At 35.3% G+C, this 14,844-nt stretch overlaps 1 protein-coding gene across 8 annotated transcripts in view; it reads left to right on the top strand.

Annotated features, from left to right (window-relative positions):
- The window catches only part of Fam135a (family with sequence similarity 135 member A), a 120,871-nt gene that overhangs the window by 13,983 nt on the left and 92,044 nt on the right, over nucleotides 1-14,844 (top strand). The window contains exon 1 of one of the 8 annotated variants that reach the window (XM_071613273.1): nucleotides 4,605-4,679. The exons of the other annotated variants lie outside the window; for them this stretch is intronic. The gene's annotated coding sequence lies outside the window, so the exon portion shown is untranslated. Of the gene's footprint in view, nucleotides 1-4,604; nucleotides 4,680-14,844 lie in introns of those variants that run through there. 8 annotated transcript variants of the gene reach the window in all.

Here is a 14,844-nt window from a genome sequence, read left to right as displayed (position 1 = left end):
AGGATTTCATCTTACTTTGAAAGTCTTATAAGAGAATGGAAACAAAAGCAGCTTTATTTCTCAACTAGTAAGTCCTGGTTCTTCCATATTCTCTCTGGATTCTGCTTATAAAATGACTAGTTCTTTCTTTGCTCATTTCTTTCTTGAACCTTTCCTTAACCTTATACTTAACAAGGAGCCATTAGTTAGCCTTTTCAGCTTTCTGCCTGGAAATTAGTTTTCTCAGTTCCAAAAGTTTCTTAGGTACATTGTCTAACTTCTTTGTAAGTAGAATATTTCATAACTATATCACATGGGTTGGCATTTTCCCAGTTTCCTAGAATTTTCTCTTATTTTCCCACCTTCTGTAACTGAAATGTTATTTTGGCCCCAAAGTCAGTGCCTCTTATTTTAAGTTTTTGCTATATAGCACACATCAAGTTATCAAGTTAACACATTCTAGTTATTGATTTCTGTATTTGTTATATTTTGCTACAGTAATGCAGCTATCAGCCAGCAGTTATCAGCAGCTAATAGCAAACCACAAACACAAAGCTTCAGTGCCATTACAACAATAATGTTAAGTTTTGTTCACAAGTCTGTGGATTAGCTGAATAGTTCTGCTGATCTGGGCTGGCATGACTGATCTTTGTTGGGTTCACTCATGAATCCACAGTCAGCTAGCAGGTTGGCTGGGTGCTAACTGATGCAGAATGGGCTTAGCTGGGCAGACTCAGCTCTGTTTTCCAGTTGCATTCTGTAGCATGTTCTCATGAAGGAGGCAAGGGTCCAAAGACAAAGAAACCATGCAAGGAGACTTCTTAATACCTAGGTTTAGAACCAGCACACTATTACAACTCGGCTACAATGTACTGACTAAGAAAAGTTGTCGGGTTTCTGTTCTCGCGATTAAAAGGCTCAGGGGTCACTCCAGGTAAATTGGGCTAACTGAGCTGCGCAAAATAACCACATAAGAGACACAAATGCCTTTTTCTTTGGGGTCGCTTTGACGGCTCCTCTGACCTTAAGGGTCCATAGGAAGAGAGAGAGTGAGAGCACAGGCTGACCCCTTTTATTGAGGAGAAGCTATTCAAATGAGGCAAGGGTCAGGTTTCAGGGAGCTGAATCTATCTTCATGATGTCCACTGTCGGCAGGTTGTCTGACATCTGGGTAGACCACACCCAAGGGGCACAGTAAGAGAAGGGGACACACACAAGGCACTTCCATGGAAATTTCTATCCTAAACAGGTCAAGGGGTTATATTACCAAGGAACAGGTGAGCGTAGCTCCACCCATGGGGCTGTAGCAAGACACACCCATGCAGGAGACACCATCCCTAGAACTCAAGAAGGGTGGGGAAAGCTCTGCCACATTTCTGTGACTGAGCGCCTCAGCACCCAGCCGGGGAGTCTGACTCAGTCACGTTGGTCTCTCACAACAAGTCATAAGGAAGGCCAGCTCAAATGTAAGAGTTGGAGAAAAACATTCCTATTCTTTGAAAAAGTGATTTCTAAAAGTTCATCTTTATTTTAAAATGCAGTGTTGGAGTTGAGTCTAGGAACTACTTTAGCTAGAAAATAATTTCTTTGAAAACCATTAACTGCCATTTAGAAGATACTTTTCATATGCATGTGGCTTCCTCTGACCTTTATATTACAAAGTTATAACAAAATATTATAAAATTATAATCATTCAAGCTATACTATGAAATGTTATGAAACTTAAATTATACATTGTAACTATTACTTAATGTAACATTATATTCCAAGTAAATTTACTTTTCTTTCCAAGTAAAGAAATTTACTTGGAAAATTACTTACTTTTCTTTTGAAGTAAAACCATGTTATTCTTTTGTCTAATAAATGTTCATTGATATGTAAAACCACCTTGCTTAATAAAATCATGTTAATGTTTCTCTTATAACTTTTGACACCCTATTATAAATAATTCAGTAAATGAATTCTAAGAGAAAATGATAGAAATGAAATAATTTAATATTCACTAGCATCTTCTTTTAGCCATTAGCTTCAATATTCTTACTCTTTTCTGCTCCTCACACACACAAAATTATGTAGTCAGATTTTCCAACAACAGAAAAACTAGGTATATATTTATTTTTTCCTTCCTCTGCCGGTTGCATCTCTATATACATCCTAAAAATTAGTTCTCATTGTATCACTTCTACAAAATTTAGCAATGTCACAATCCATTTTAGCTTATCTTATATATGAAAGACTAGTCTAAACAGAATAAACTGCATTACTTCCCTGAAAAAATAACTCATAGAAGAAATATGTTTTTGTGGCTCTTTGCAGCTTTCTTTCTATTCTTTCATACCATTTTTTATAGTGGAGCTTAACAAAACATTGTTTATAAATAGCCATTCTTAATTTCTCATATTCCATTACTTAAGATGATCCCTTGAAAATAGTGTTTTATTATCAGGTATTGGAAACAAGGTATGAAATAAGAAAAACAGACAGTTTTACTTTAGTCATTATTTCATTGTGTTGAATTTCTTTTTTCTTTTTTTACATTTTTTATTAGTGCATTATAGTTGTACTTAATATGTTGGATTCTTCATAGATAAATTGGCTATATCTGTTTTTTCTAATTCAAATGTTTTCCTGCATTATAGTTTCTAATTGGTTATTTTTTAGTTCAAAAGAAGACATTGACTTTTTTTCTATATTCATTTGTCTGGCTTCCTTAATAATCTTGTTAATTAATATACTTTATTCCCCCTTAATATCCTCTTTAAGATTCTAAAATTAGGAAATAGTTACACTGCTATATTTCAGATTCTAACTTAGTTAACTTAATAGTTAATTTTTCTTTTTGATTGTCTCAATTGTAGAAACGCCAATAGAGACAAGGGTACATTACACAGAGCATCTAGTTTAAAATCTTAAACCGCTTGTAAATTGTATAAGTAATTCAAGTTTCAAAAAGAAAGTTAACTACAACTTTTATGCTAGGAGGACCATGTGATTTATTGAACAAATCAGTATACTTTTTATAGTGAAATGAGGCCCTATTTATAATAATATATCCATACAGCAGGTGAAAACCAGAATTACTATAGGTAAATCAAGAAAAGTGGGTGTCCTTATACTAATCAAAGATTCCTTAAATAAAAATAAAGCAACACCCATCATTGTTTTTCATTAGTGTACAGGCTGGTTAGAGCTGGCTGGGCCTTTGTAAGTTTGATCAAGCATCTGTTCAGCTGGCAGTTTAGCTGTAGGCTGATTGGTGTAAAGTGGCCTTCAGAGAGACTCCTCAGCCCTGTCATCTCATCTTCCAGCAGGCTAATCTGGGTTTATCAATTCTTACCTTTGATTGAATTGCAAAATAATATATTTGCTTACATTTGTTGGGTGCAATAGATTAGTCTTAATGTCTTAAAAATTATTTAAAATATCTTTGTCTTTAGAAATGAGCTGATTTCTAATTAATTTTCATGATAATTAATTTTACTAAAATTAAACATTGTTTTTCCTTAACGATAAACAAATAGTTCAGGTACTAACAATCTAAAGAAAAAATATTTTATTTTAACATTTTCCTGTCAATTTTGCTAAATGTAGTAGGTGTGCAAACTCTAAAAATTGAAATTCTAAAGAATTGATCATAAATATATTATTAAATGGAATGTAAATGTATGTCTTATAAATAGTAATATACATTGATTTTTACTATATTAGAAGTATATGATTACAAGATGGCAAACTTCCTAAATGATTATTCAAAATGTATTTGTTAAGAGGCCTCCAAAGTAAGAGGAAATATTGCCTTTTATTTTATTTATTTTGGTACTTGGGATTGAACCCAGAGGCACTTTACCACTGTGCCAGATCCCCATTCCTTTTTATTCTTTATTTTGAGACAGGATCTCACTACATTGCTGAGGCTAGCCTTGAACTTGGGATCCTCCTGTCTCAGCCTCCTGAGCCACTGGGATTAACAGGCGTGTCCTACCACACCAGCTTACCTTTTAAATATTAGGGGAAAAAACTGCTGTTTGAACATTTGTTTTCATTGGCATGGAAGATAAGATAATGGGATTAAATTGTAGCACAGCAATTTCAGTTAGTTGGTAAACTGAGGAAAATTTTTCCCTCATAAATATGACTATTTTTTATTTATTTATCCCCTGCAGGGTGTTTAGATTCATTGCAAATTTTCACTGTTATGAATAGTGCTACAATAAACATGGGGATGCAGTTATCTTTGTGGTTAATGACATTATCTCTTTGGAGTATATCCCAAATAGTGGGATAGATCATATAGTCTGTTTTTAGTCTGTAGATAATCTATTTTTCATCTTTTGAGGAATTTCCATACTGTTTTCCATAATGACTGTACTAATTTACATTGTACAAAAGTTACTTTTCTCCACATCCCTATGAGCATATATGTTTTGTCTTTCTTATGATAACTATTCTAATTGGTGTGAAATAAGTCATTGTAGTTCTGATTTGCAATTCACTGATTAGTGAAATTAATTAGTTCATGTACTTGTTGACCACCATTTATAAGTCATCTTTTGAAACATGTCTGTTTAGTTCTTCAGCCCATTTTTTAATTGGATTTTTGTTTGTTTGTTTGTTTTTGATGTTCAGCTTTTTGAGTTCCTTTTACATTCTGGATGTCAGTTCCTTGTAGGATGAAGTTTGCAAATATTTTCTCACAATCTGTAAGTTCTCCCTTAATTCTGTTGATGATTTCTTTTGCTGGGCTGAAGTTTCTTTCTTTGATATAATCCCTTTGTGGATTTTTTACCTTTTTTGCTTTTACCTTCACAGTCCTATCTTAAAAAAATTTACCTACACCATTGTCACAAAGTGTTTGCCCTGTTTTTTTCTTGAAGTTATTTCATAATATTGGGTTTAACATTTAGGTCTTTGATCATTTTGAGTTGAATTTTTATGTAAGGTGAGAAAGAGATCTAGTTTCATTCTTTTGCATATGTATGTCCAGTTTTGCCAGCATCATGTATTGAAGAGTGTCTTCTCTGCATTGAGTTCTTGGTAGCCTTCTCAAAAATCTGTTGGGTGCATGAGCATGGATTAATTTCTGTGTTCTCTGTTCTGTTCCATTGCTCCACATGTCTGTTTTTATGCTAGTACCATACTGCTTGAGTTACTATAGCTTTGTAGTATATTTTGAAGTTAGATATTGTGATGCCTCCAGCTGAGTGTGTGTGTGTGTGTGTGTGTGTGTGTGTGTGTGTGTGTGTGTTTAATCACTCAGGATCACTTTGGCTATTCTGGGTTTTTATTGTACCAAAAGAATTTTAGGATTGTTTTTTCTATTTGAAGAAAGTCATTAGGGGTTGATAATATGGCAGTGGTAAGAGTACTTGTGTAGCATGCCCAAGCACCCCCCACTCCACCTCCTCAAAAAAAAGAAAGGGGAGGGAAAGAAGGAGAGTTTTTGCTATTTTGATGGGAATTACGTTAAATCTATAGTTTGCTTTGGGCAAAAAATTGGTTCTTCCATTCCAAGAGCATGGAGTATCTTTTCATTTTTCTTGTGTCCTCAATTATTATTTCTTTCATCAATAATTTATAATTTTTTTGAGATCTTTCACTTCCTTAGTTTAGTTTATTCCTAAATACTTATTTTTATTGCTATCATGAGTGGAGCTGCTTCCTAATTTTTTTTCAACAAGTGTATTATTGCTGTATAAAAATGCCACATTTTTTCCTATGTTGATTTTGTATCCTGCCACTGTACAGAATGTTAAGTTCTAACAGTTTTCTGATGCAGTAGATTCAGGTTTTTCTATGTATAGAATCATGTCATTTGTAAATGTGGATATTTAACTTCTTCATTTCCAGTATGGAACCTCTTTATTTTTTTCTCTTGCCTAATCTTAAATAAGTGTAGTGGAAGTGGACATCCTTTTCTTATTATGTATAGTATGATATTGGCTGTTGGTTTTTCATATATAGTTCAAGTTTTATCCTGAAGGGAAGTCGAATCTAGTATCTGTTGAAGCAATCATATGGTTTTGTCCTTCATTCTGTTGGTGTTGTATCACATTTATTGAGATGCATATGTTGAACTGTTCTTATGTCCCAGGGATGAATTCCACTTGATCATAGTGTTTGATCTTGGTGCTGTTGGTTTGATTGTAGTTTATTGAGATTTTTGCATCTGCCTTTGTAGTTTTGTTGTGTCTTTTTCTGGTTTTGCTCAGGGTAATCCTGGTCTTGTAAAGAGTTTGGCAAATTTCTCTCTGCTTCAGTTTTTTTGGAATAATTTAAGAAGAATTGGAATTAATTCTTTTTTAGAATTTAATTAATTCTTTTGTAGGTTTTAACAATAAAGCCATCAGGTCCTAGATGAGAGATTTTTAATTAATGCTTCAATCTCATTATTCATTATTGATCTGTGTAGATTTTGTGTTTTTTTCTTGATTCAATGTAAATAGGTCATAAGTGTTCAGGAATTAATCAATTTCTTTTAAATTTTCAAGTTTCTTGTGATCTTTCATATTTCTGTGGTATCAGATGTAATGTCTCTTTTTTTCCCTCTTAATTTTAGTCTTCTTTCTTTTTTCTTGATTAGTCCAGCTAAAAGTTTGTTGATTTTTATTTTATCCTTTAAAAAAAAAAAAAAAAACACACAACACTTTGATTTTGATCTTTTCTATTCTTTTTTTCAATTTCAATTTTATTTATTTATTTATGCTGTGTTCTTAATTTCATTCCTTCTATTAACTTTGGATTTGGTTTGTTGTTTTCTTAAATCTTTGAAGTATATTATTAGGTGTTTAAGATATCTTTTTGATTTTGATATATGTCTTGTTGCTATAAACTTCTCTCTTGCTTCCTTTTTTGTGGTATCCTACAGGCTTTGGTATACTGTGTTGTCATTTTCATTGGTTTCCAGAACATTTTTTTTCTATTTTATTTTTTTTTTATTGCCCATTGGTAATTTAGGAGCATGTTATTCAATTTTCACTCTTCTCATTGTTGATTTGTAGTTCTAATCAATCGAGGTCTGAGAGCATACGTGACATTTCTGTTTTTTGAAATTTACTGAGACTTAGTTTCTGACCTAACATATGATCTATGCTGAAGATGTTCTATGTTCTAATGAGGAGAATATGTATTCTGTTGCCCTTGAATGAAATGTTCTGTAAATATCTGTTAGGTCCATTTGCTCTGGAATGTGATCAACCCAGATAGTCTTTTTTTTTTTTTTTTTGCTGATTTTCTGCTTGGACAGTCTATCCATTTGGGAAAGTGGGGTGTTGAAGTCCCCAACTATTTATGTATTAGTGTCTTTATCTCCTTTTATGTTAAATAATATTTATTTTATGTATTTGGATGGTCCTGTGATGGGTGCAAGGATGTTTACAATTACTATGTCTCCTTGCTAGAGTGATTCTTTTGTCAACATGTAATGATGTCTTTGTCTCTTTTTGCAGTTTTCAATTTAAAGTCAGCCTTATCTGATATTAGTACAGCTACTCCTCACTTGTTTTTGCTTTCCGTTTGTGTAATATAGCTTTCTTTTACTGATTGCTTAGTCTGGAATATCTTTATTAGTGGAGTTTTTAATAAAGAGCATATAGTTGGGTCTTGTTTATTGTTGTTGTTGTTTTAAATCTATTTGGCCAGTCTGTATCTTTTGATTGGTCAATTTAATTCATGTTTTAATATTCTCTAGTAATACAAATGAAATGTTATAACAGTTTGATTTGATTTAGGTATGTTTGGGATATTCAATAATCTTGCATACTACTAATGGTAAATAATGAGGAAAATATCTTTTGGGAAATAAATTGAAAAGAATACTTTTATGTTGTCTTATTTTATTTTTGGATTTAAACAGTTTAGTTTTATACTTTGTAGCTGCTACTGCTCTTTTTAGTTATAAACTGGCATCATTTCTATGTCCAGAGATATTCTACTATAGAGTAAAGAACATAAGATTTGGAAATCAAGAACAAGGATATGGATTTGAAAGTTGTATTCTTAATTTTAATAACATCACAAAACCATGAAGCTTAAATCCTTTTAGAAAAGCCTAGGAAAACTCAATAAACCAAATTATCTCAAATCCTTTGTATTTATGGTTCTGAGGTCATTAAACTCATAGAAATTTATGGTTTGATTAAAGGACTATCAGCAAAAATTAAGAAAAATTTGACTGCTTTTTTTAACAAGCTTTTTTTTATTAGTTGTTCAAAACATTATAAAGCTCTTGACATATCATATTTAATACACTTGATTCAAGCAGAATATGAACTCCCATTTTCACCCCATATACATATTGCAGATTCACATCAGTTCCACATCCACTTTTTTACATACTGCCATACTAGTGTCTGTTGTATTCTGCTGCCCTTCCTATCCTCTACTATCCCCCCTCCCCTCCCCTCCCATCTTCTCTCTCTATCCCGTCTACTGTAATTCATTTCCTCTCTCTTGTTTTTTTTCCCCTTTCCCCTCACTTCCTCTTATATGTAATTTTGTATAACAATGATGGTCTGCTTCCTTTACCATGCAATTTCGCTTCTCTCTCTCTTTCCCTCCCCACTCTCGACCCTGTTTAATGGTGATCTTCTTCTCATGTTCTTCCTCCCTATTCTGTTCTTAGTTGCTCTCCTTATATCAAAGATGACATTTGGCATTTGTTTTTTAAGGATTGGCTAGGTTCACTTAGCATAATCTGCTCTAGTGCCATCCATTTCCCTGCAAATGCCATGATTTTGTCATTTTTTAGTGCAGAGTAATACTCCATTGTGTATAAATGCCACATTTTTTTTTATCCATTCATCTATTGAAGGGCATCTAGGTTGGTTCCACAGTCTAGCTATTGTGAATTGTGCTGCTATGAACATCGATGTAGCTGTATCCCTATAGTACTCTCTTTTAAGGTCTTTGGGGAATAGTCTGAGAAGGGGAAAAGCTGGGTCAAATGGTGGTTCCATTCCCAGCTTTCCGAGGAATCTCCATACTGCTTTCCAAATTGGCTGCACCAATTTGCAGTCCCACCAGCAATGTACAAGTGTACCCTTTTCCCCACATCCTCGCCAGCACTTGTTGTTGTTTGACTTCATAATGGCTGCCAATCTTACTGGAGTGAGATGGTATCTTAGGGTGGTTTTGATTTGCATTTCTCTGACTGCTAGAGATGGTGAGCATTTTTTCATGTACTTGTTGATTGTATGTCCTCCTCTGAGAAGTGTCTGTTCAGGTCCTTGGCCCATTTGTTGATTGGGTTATTTGTTCTCTTATTGTCTAATTTTTTGAGTTCTTTGTATACTCTGGATATTAGGGCTCTATCTGAAGTGTGAGGAGTAAAAATTTGTTCCCATGATGTAGGCTCCCTATTTACCTCTCTTATTGTTTCTCTTGCTGAGAAAAAACTTTTTAGTTTGAGTAAGTCCCATTTGTTGATTCTTGTTATTGACTCTTGTGCTATGGGTGTCCTATTAAGGAATTTGGAGCCCGACCCCACAATATGTAGATCGGAGCCAACTTTTTCTTCTATCAGACGCAGAGTCTCTGATTTGATATCAAGTTCCTTGATCCATTTTGAGTTAACTTTTGTGCATGGCAAGAGAAACGGATTCAGTTTCATTTTGTTGCATATGGATTTCCAGTTTTCCCAGCACCATGTGTTGAAGATGCTATCCTTCCTCCATTGCATGCTTTTAGCCCCTTTATCAAATATAAGATAGTTGTAACTTTGTGGATTAGTCTCTGGGTCCTCTATTCTGTACCATTGGTCCACCTGCCTGTTTTGGTACCAGTACCATGCTGTTTTTGTTACTATTGCTCTGTAGTATAGTTTGAAGTCGGGTATTGCTATGCCGCCTGATTCACACTTCCTGCTTAGAGTTGCTTTTGCTGTTCTGGGTCTTTTATTTTTCCATATGAATTTCATGATTGCTTTCTCTATTTCTACAAGAAATGCCATTGGGATTTTGATTGGCATTGCATTAAACCTATAGAGAACTTTTGGTAATATCGCCATTTTGATGATGTTAGTTCTGCCTATCCATGAACAGGGTATATTTTTCCATCTTCTAAGGTCTTCTTCTATTTCTCTCTTTAGGGTTCTGTAGTTTTCATTGTATAAATCTTTCACCTCTTTTGTTAGGTTGATTCCCAAGTATTTTATCTTTTTGAGGATATTGTGAATGGGGTGGTTGTCCTCATTTCCAGTTCAGAAGGATTGTCGCTGATATACAGAAATGCCTTTGATTTATGCATGTTGATTTTATATCCTGCCACTTTGCTGAATTCATTTATTAGTTCTAGTAGTTTCTTTTTAGACCCTTTTGGGTCTTCTAGGTATAGAATCATGTCTTCCGCAAATAGTGATAAATTAAGTTCTTCTTTTCCTATTTTTATGCCTTTAATTTCTTTCGTCTGTCTAATTGCTCTGACCTGTGTTTCGAGAACTATATTGAATAGAAGTGGTGATAGAGGGCATCCCTGTCTTGTTCCAGATTTTAGAGGGAATGCCTTCAATTTTTCTCCATTCAGAATGATGCTAGCCTGAGGCTTAGCATAGATAGCTTTTACAATGTTGAGGTAAGTTCCTGTTATCCCTAGTTTTTCTAATGTTTTGAACATAAAGGGATGCTGTACTTTGTCGAATGCTTTTTCTGCGTCTATCGAGATGATCATATGGTTCTTATCTTTAAGTCTATTGATGTGGTGAATAACATTTATTGATTTCCGTATATTGAACCATCCTTGCATCCCAGGGATGAATCCTACTTGATCATGGTACACAATTTTTTTGATATGTTTTTGTATCCAATTCGCCAGAATTTTATTGAGGATTTTTGCATCTAGGTTCATTAGAGATATTGGTCTATAGTTTTCTTTCTTTGAAGTGTCTTTGTCTGGTTTTGGAATCAGGGCGATGTTGGCCTCATAGAATGAATTTGGAAGAGCTCCCTCTTTTTCTATTTCCTGAAATAACTTGAAAAGTATTGGTATTAATTCTTCTTTAAAGGTTTTGTAAAACTCTGCTGTATACCCATCCGGTCCTGGGCTCTTTTTGGTTGGTAGTCTTTTGATTGCTTTTTCTATTTCATCCATTGATATTGGTCTGTTCATATTGTGTGTATCCTCCTGACTCAGTCTGGGCAAATCATATGACTTAAGAAATTTATCTATGTCTTCACTATCTTCTATTTTATTGGAATATAGGGTTTCAAAATAATTTCTAATTGTCTTCTGTATTTCTGTAGCATCTGTTGTGATATTGCCTTTTTCATCTCTCTCTTCTTCTCTTCGTTAGCATGACCAAGGGTCTGTTGATCTTATTTATTTTTTCGAAGAACCAACTTTTAGTTTTGTCAATTTTTTTAATAGTTTTTTTGTTTCAATTTCGTTGATTTCCGCTCTGATTTTAATTATTTCTTGCCTTCTGCTACATTTGCTGTTGTTTCGCTCTTCCTTTTCTAGGGCTTTGAGATGAAGTGTGAGGTCATTTATTTGTTTTTTTTTCTTTTTTTGAGGAATGACCTCCAGGCGATGAATTTCCCTCTTAAAACTGCTTTCATTGTGTCCCATAGATTCCGATATGTTGTGTCTGTATTTTCATTTATCTCTAAGAATTTTTTGATTCCTCCTTTATGTCTTCTGTAACCCATTGATCATTCAGTAACATATTGTTCATTTCCATGTGATGTAGGATTTTTCCTTCCTTTTATCATTGATTTTCAGTTTCATTCCATTATGATCAGATAAAATGCATGGTATTATCTCCACCCCTTTATATTTTCTGAGGGATGCCCTATGGCATAATATATGGTCTATTTTTGAGAAGGATCCATGTGCTACTGAGAAAAAAGTATATCCACTTGATGATGGTTGATATATTCTATATATGTCAGTTAAGTGTAGGTTATTGATTGTGATATTGAGTTCTATAGTTTCTTTATTCAACTTTTGTTTGGGGGATCTGTCCAATGGTGAGAGAGGTGTGTTGAAGTCATCCATAATTATTGTGTTTTGGTCTATTTGATTCTTGAACTTGAGAGTTTGTTTTATGAACGTCGCAGCACCCTTATTTGGTGCATAAATATTGATAATTATTATGTCTTGTTGGTGAATGGTTCCTTTTATCAGTATATAATGTCCTTATCCCTTTTGATTAACTTAGTCTTGAAGTCGATTTTATTTGATATGAGGATGGCCACCCCTGCTTGCTTACGAGGACCGTGTGTGTGGTATATTTTTCCCAACCTTTCACCTTTAGCCTGTGTATGTCTTTTCCAATCAGATGTGTCTCCTGGAGGCAGCATATTGTTGGATTTGTTTTTTTAATCCATGTTATCAGCCTATGACGCTTTATTAGAGAGTTTAAGCCATTAACGTTTAGAGTTACTATTGATATATGGTTTGTAGTTCCAGCCATGTTTGATTATTTATCTTTTTTTTTAAATTTGGTTTGTTTCTCCATGATTAGCTTTCCCCCCCGCCCTCTGGCTTTACTGAGGTACTTCCCACTGTTGGTTTTGGTTATTGTTTTTCATTTCTTCCTTGTAGTGTTTTGCTCAAGATGCTTTGCAGTGCTGGTTTTCTGGCTGCAAATTCTTTTAACTTTTGTTTATCATGAAAGATTTTTATTTTGTTGTCGTACCGAAGCTTAATTTTGCTGGATACAAAATTCTTGGTTGGTATCCATTGTCTTTCAGGGTTTGAAATTCGTTGTTCCAGGATCTTCTCACTTTCAGCGTCTGTGATGAAAAATCCATTGTTAACCTTATTGGTTTACCCCTGAATGTAATCTGCCTCCTTTCTCTTGTAGCTTTTAATATTTTCTCTTTGTTCTGTATATTGGATATCTTCATAACAATGTGTCGTGGCGTTGGTCTACTGTGATTTTGTATGCTCAGTGTCCTGTATGCATCTACAATTTGTATATCCGTTTCCTTTTTTATTTCTGGAAAGTTTTCTATAATTATTTCATTCAGCAGATTGCTCATTCCCTTGGTTTGAACCTCCATACCTTCCTCTATCCCGATGACTCTTAAGTTTGGTTTTTTTATGTTATCCCATATCTCTTGGATGTTTTTCTCATGATTTTTTTACCAGCCTTTCTGAGTTGGCTAGACTCTTTTCAAGATGATATATTTTGTCTTCATTATCTGACGTTCTGGCTTCTACTTGCTCCACTCTGTTGGTGATACTCTCATTTGAGTTTTTAATTTGGTTTATAATTTCCTTCATTTCTAGAATTATTGTTTGATTTTTTTATAATCTCTATCTCCTGATAAAAATGCTTATTTGCTTCTTTTATCTGTTTATGTAATTCATTTTCAATGTGTTCTTTCATTGCTTGAATTTGCTTTCTCATATCCTCTTTAAGATTCCATTCCATCTGTCTAAGGAATTCCTTGAGTTCTTTATTTGACCATTTTTCTGATGCCTCTAGGTCCTCCTGAATATTTAGGCTGTCCTGCATTGTTTGTACACCTTTTCTTCTTTGCTTTTTCATGCTGCTCATGTTACTTCTTGTTCTGTTTTGACTGCTGAGTTTCTGTTTACTCCTATAAATTTATTTGATGCTTGGGAGGAAAGGTATTAGAAGGGAAGGGAAGAAGTCACTAAAGAGAATGAGAGTAAACAGGTAGAATTCAAGGAAGGGGGAATAAGAAAATTGAAAAGACAAAAGAAAAAAAATAGAAAATAAAAAAGAAAAAAAATTTAAAAATAATCAAAAAAATTAAAAATAAAAAAATATTTTAAAAAATTAAAGAAATTTAAAAAATGAAAATAAAAAAACCCAAATTAAAAAAAAACTAATAAATGCAGTCTTAGAGTTTGATTAACTTCTCTTCCAGTAAGTGGAGCTGTGCCCACTGGGCCAAACTTCTCCTCTCAATATGCGGGAACCAATCACTGTGCAGCAGCTCCTCCTCCCCAACTGGGCGGGTCTCCATTCCTGAGTGCCTAGGGCCTTTTCTTGTGTCTAGTCACTTCCCCACTTTTTCTCAAGCCAGGCCCCGCTCACCGGTGACGCTCACCACAATATTGGCTACACGCCAGGTCTGCTGTTCCCGGGAGCCCTATTTTCTTGAACGACTGGGCACACTGTCCCTGTTTGCCATTCCCTCAGACCCTAAGTTTGTGGAGCTTGGGGCTGAGAACCCTCAGCGTATTTTGCTAGCCCTCCGGTAGCCACGCCCCTGGTAGCTGGTGCAAGAGACCTATGTTGTCCACACTGGTGGGAGCAGTAGCCGGGGGTCCTGCACCGCGGGTCCCGTGCCACTCCTGATTCCCTCGATCTGACTATTGCACTCACGGGAGAGCTGGGAGGGGCCCTTAAGTTTTCCCCGCTGTGTGGAGAGGGAAGGCTAGGGGGTTACACACCTGTCGCCACCGGTTTCAATGAAGTTATCTCCTCTGCTGCATTCTCGTGACGTCAGTTCTCTGCCATGGTGGTATCCCATGCAAATCGTGACAGTTCGTTCCCTTTGCCAGGTAACCAATGCAACAGGTGGGTCCTGACTGGCTCTCCCAAGCCCCGTCTCAATCCTGTGGCCACTGCCTATGAAGGCTCGGTTGGTATTAACCTCCACAGGTTCAGAAGGGCCGCCCAGTTGTTTCAGCGGGATTGTTTAGTGCTGAGTCACAGCGGTTTGTCTGCGAGACGCAAGCGAACGGGAGCCTGAATTCGGCTGATCCGGGCTCGGTGTGTGTTCTGAGAGGTGCAGACTCTTCGCCCTAGATCCACATCAGCTCAGAATTGCCTAGTGATCCTGAGCAAACATTATTTAGACGGTTTAAGACTCCCTATGCCCGCGCAGCTGAAGAGGTCAGAGACTTGATCTCTCCGCACCCGCCGCCATGTTGGATCCTCCTGACTGCTTT

This window comes from Marmota flaviventris, chromosome 6 (assembly GCF_047511675.1).
Source record: "Marmota flaviventris isolate mMarFla1 chromosome 6, mMarFla1.hap1, whole genome shotgun sequence".
In the NCBI taxonomy this organism is placed as follows: Eukaryota; Metazoa; Chordata; class Mammalia; order Rodentia; family Sciuridae; genus Marmota; species Marmota flaviventris.
The sequence above is the reverse complement of the archived record's forward strand: the minus strand, read 5'-3'. Positions and strand labels throughout refer to the sequence as shown.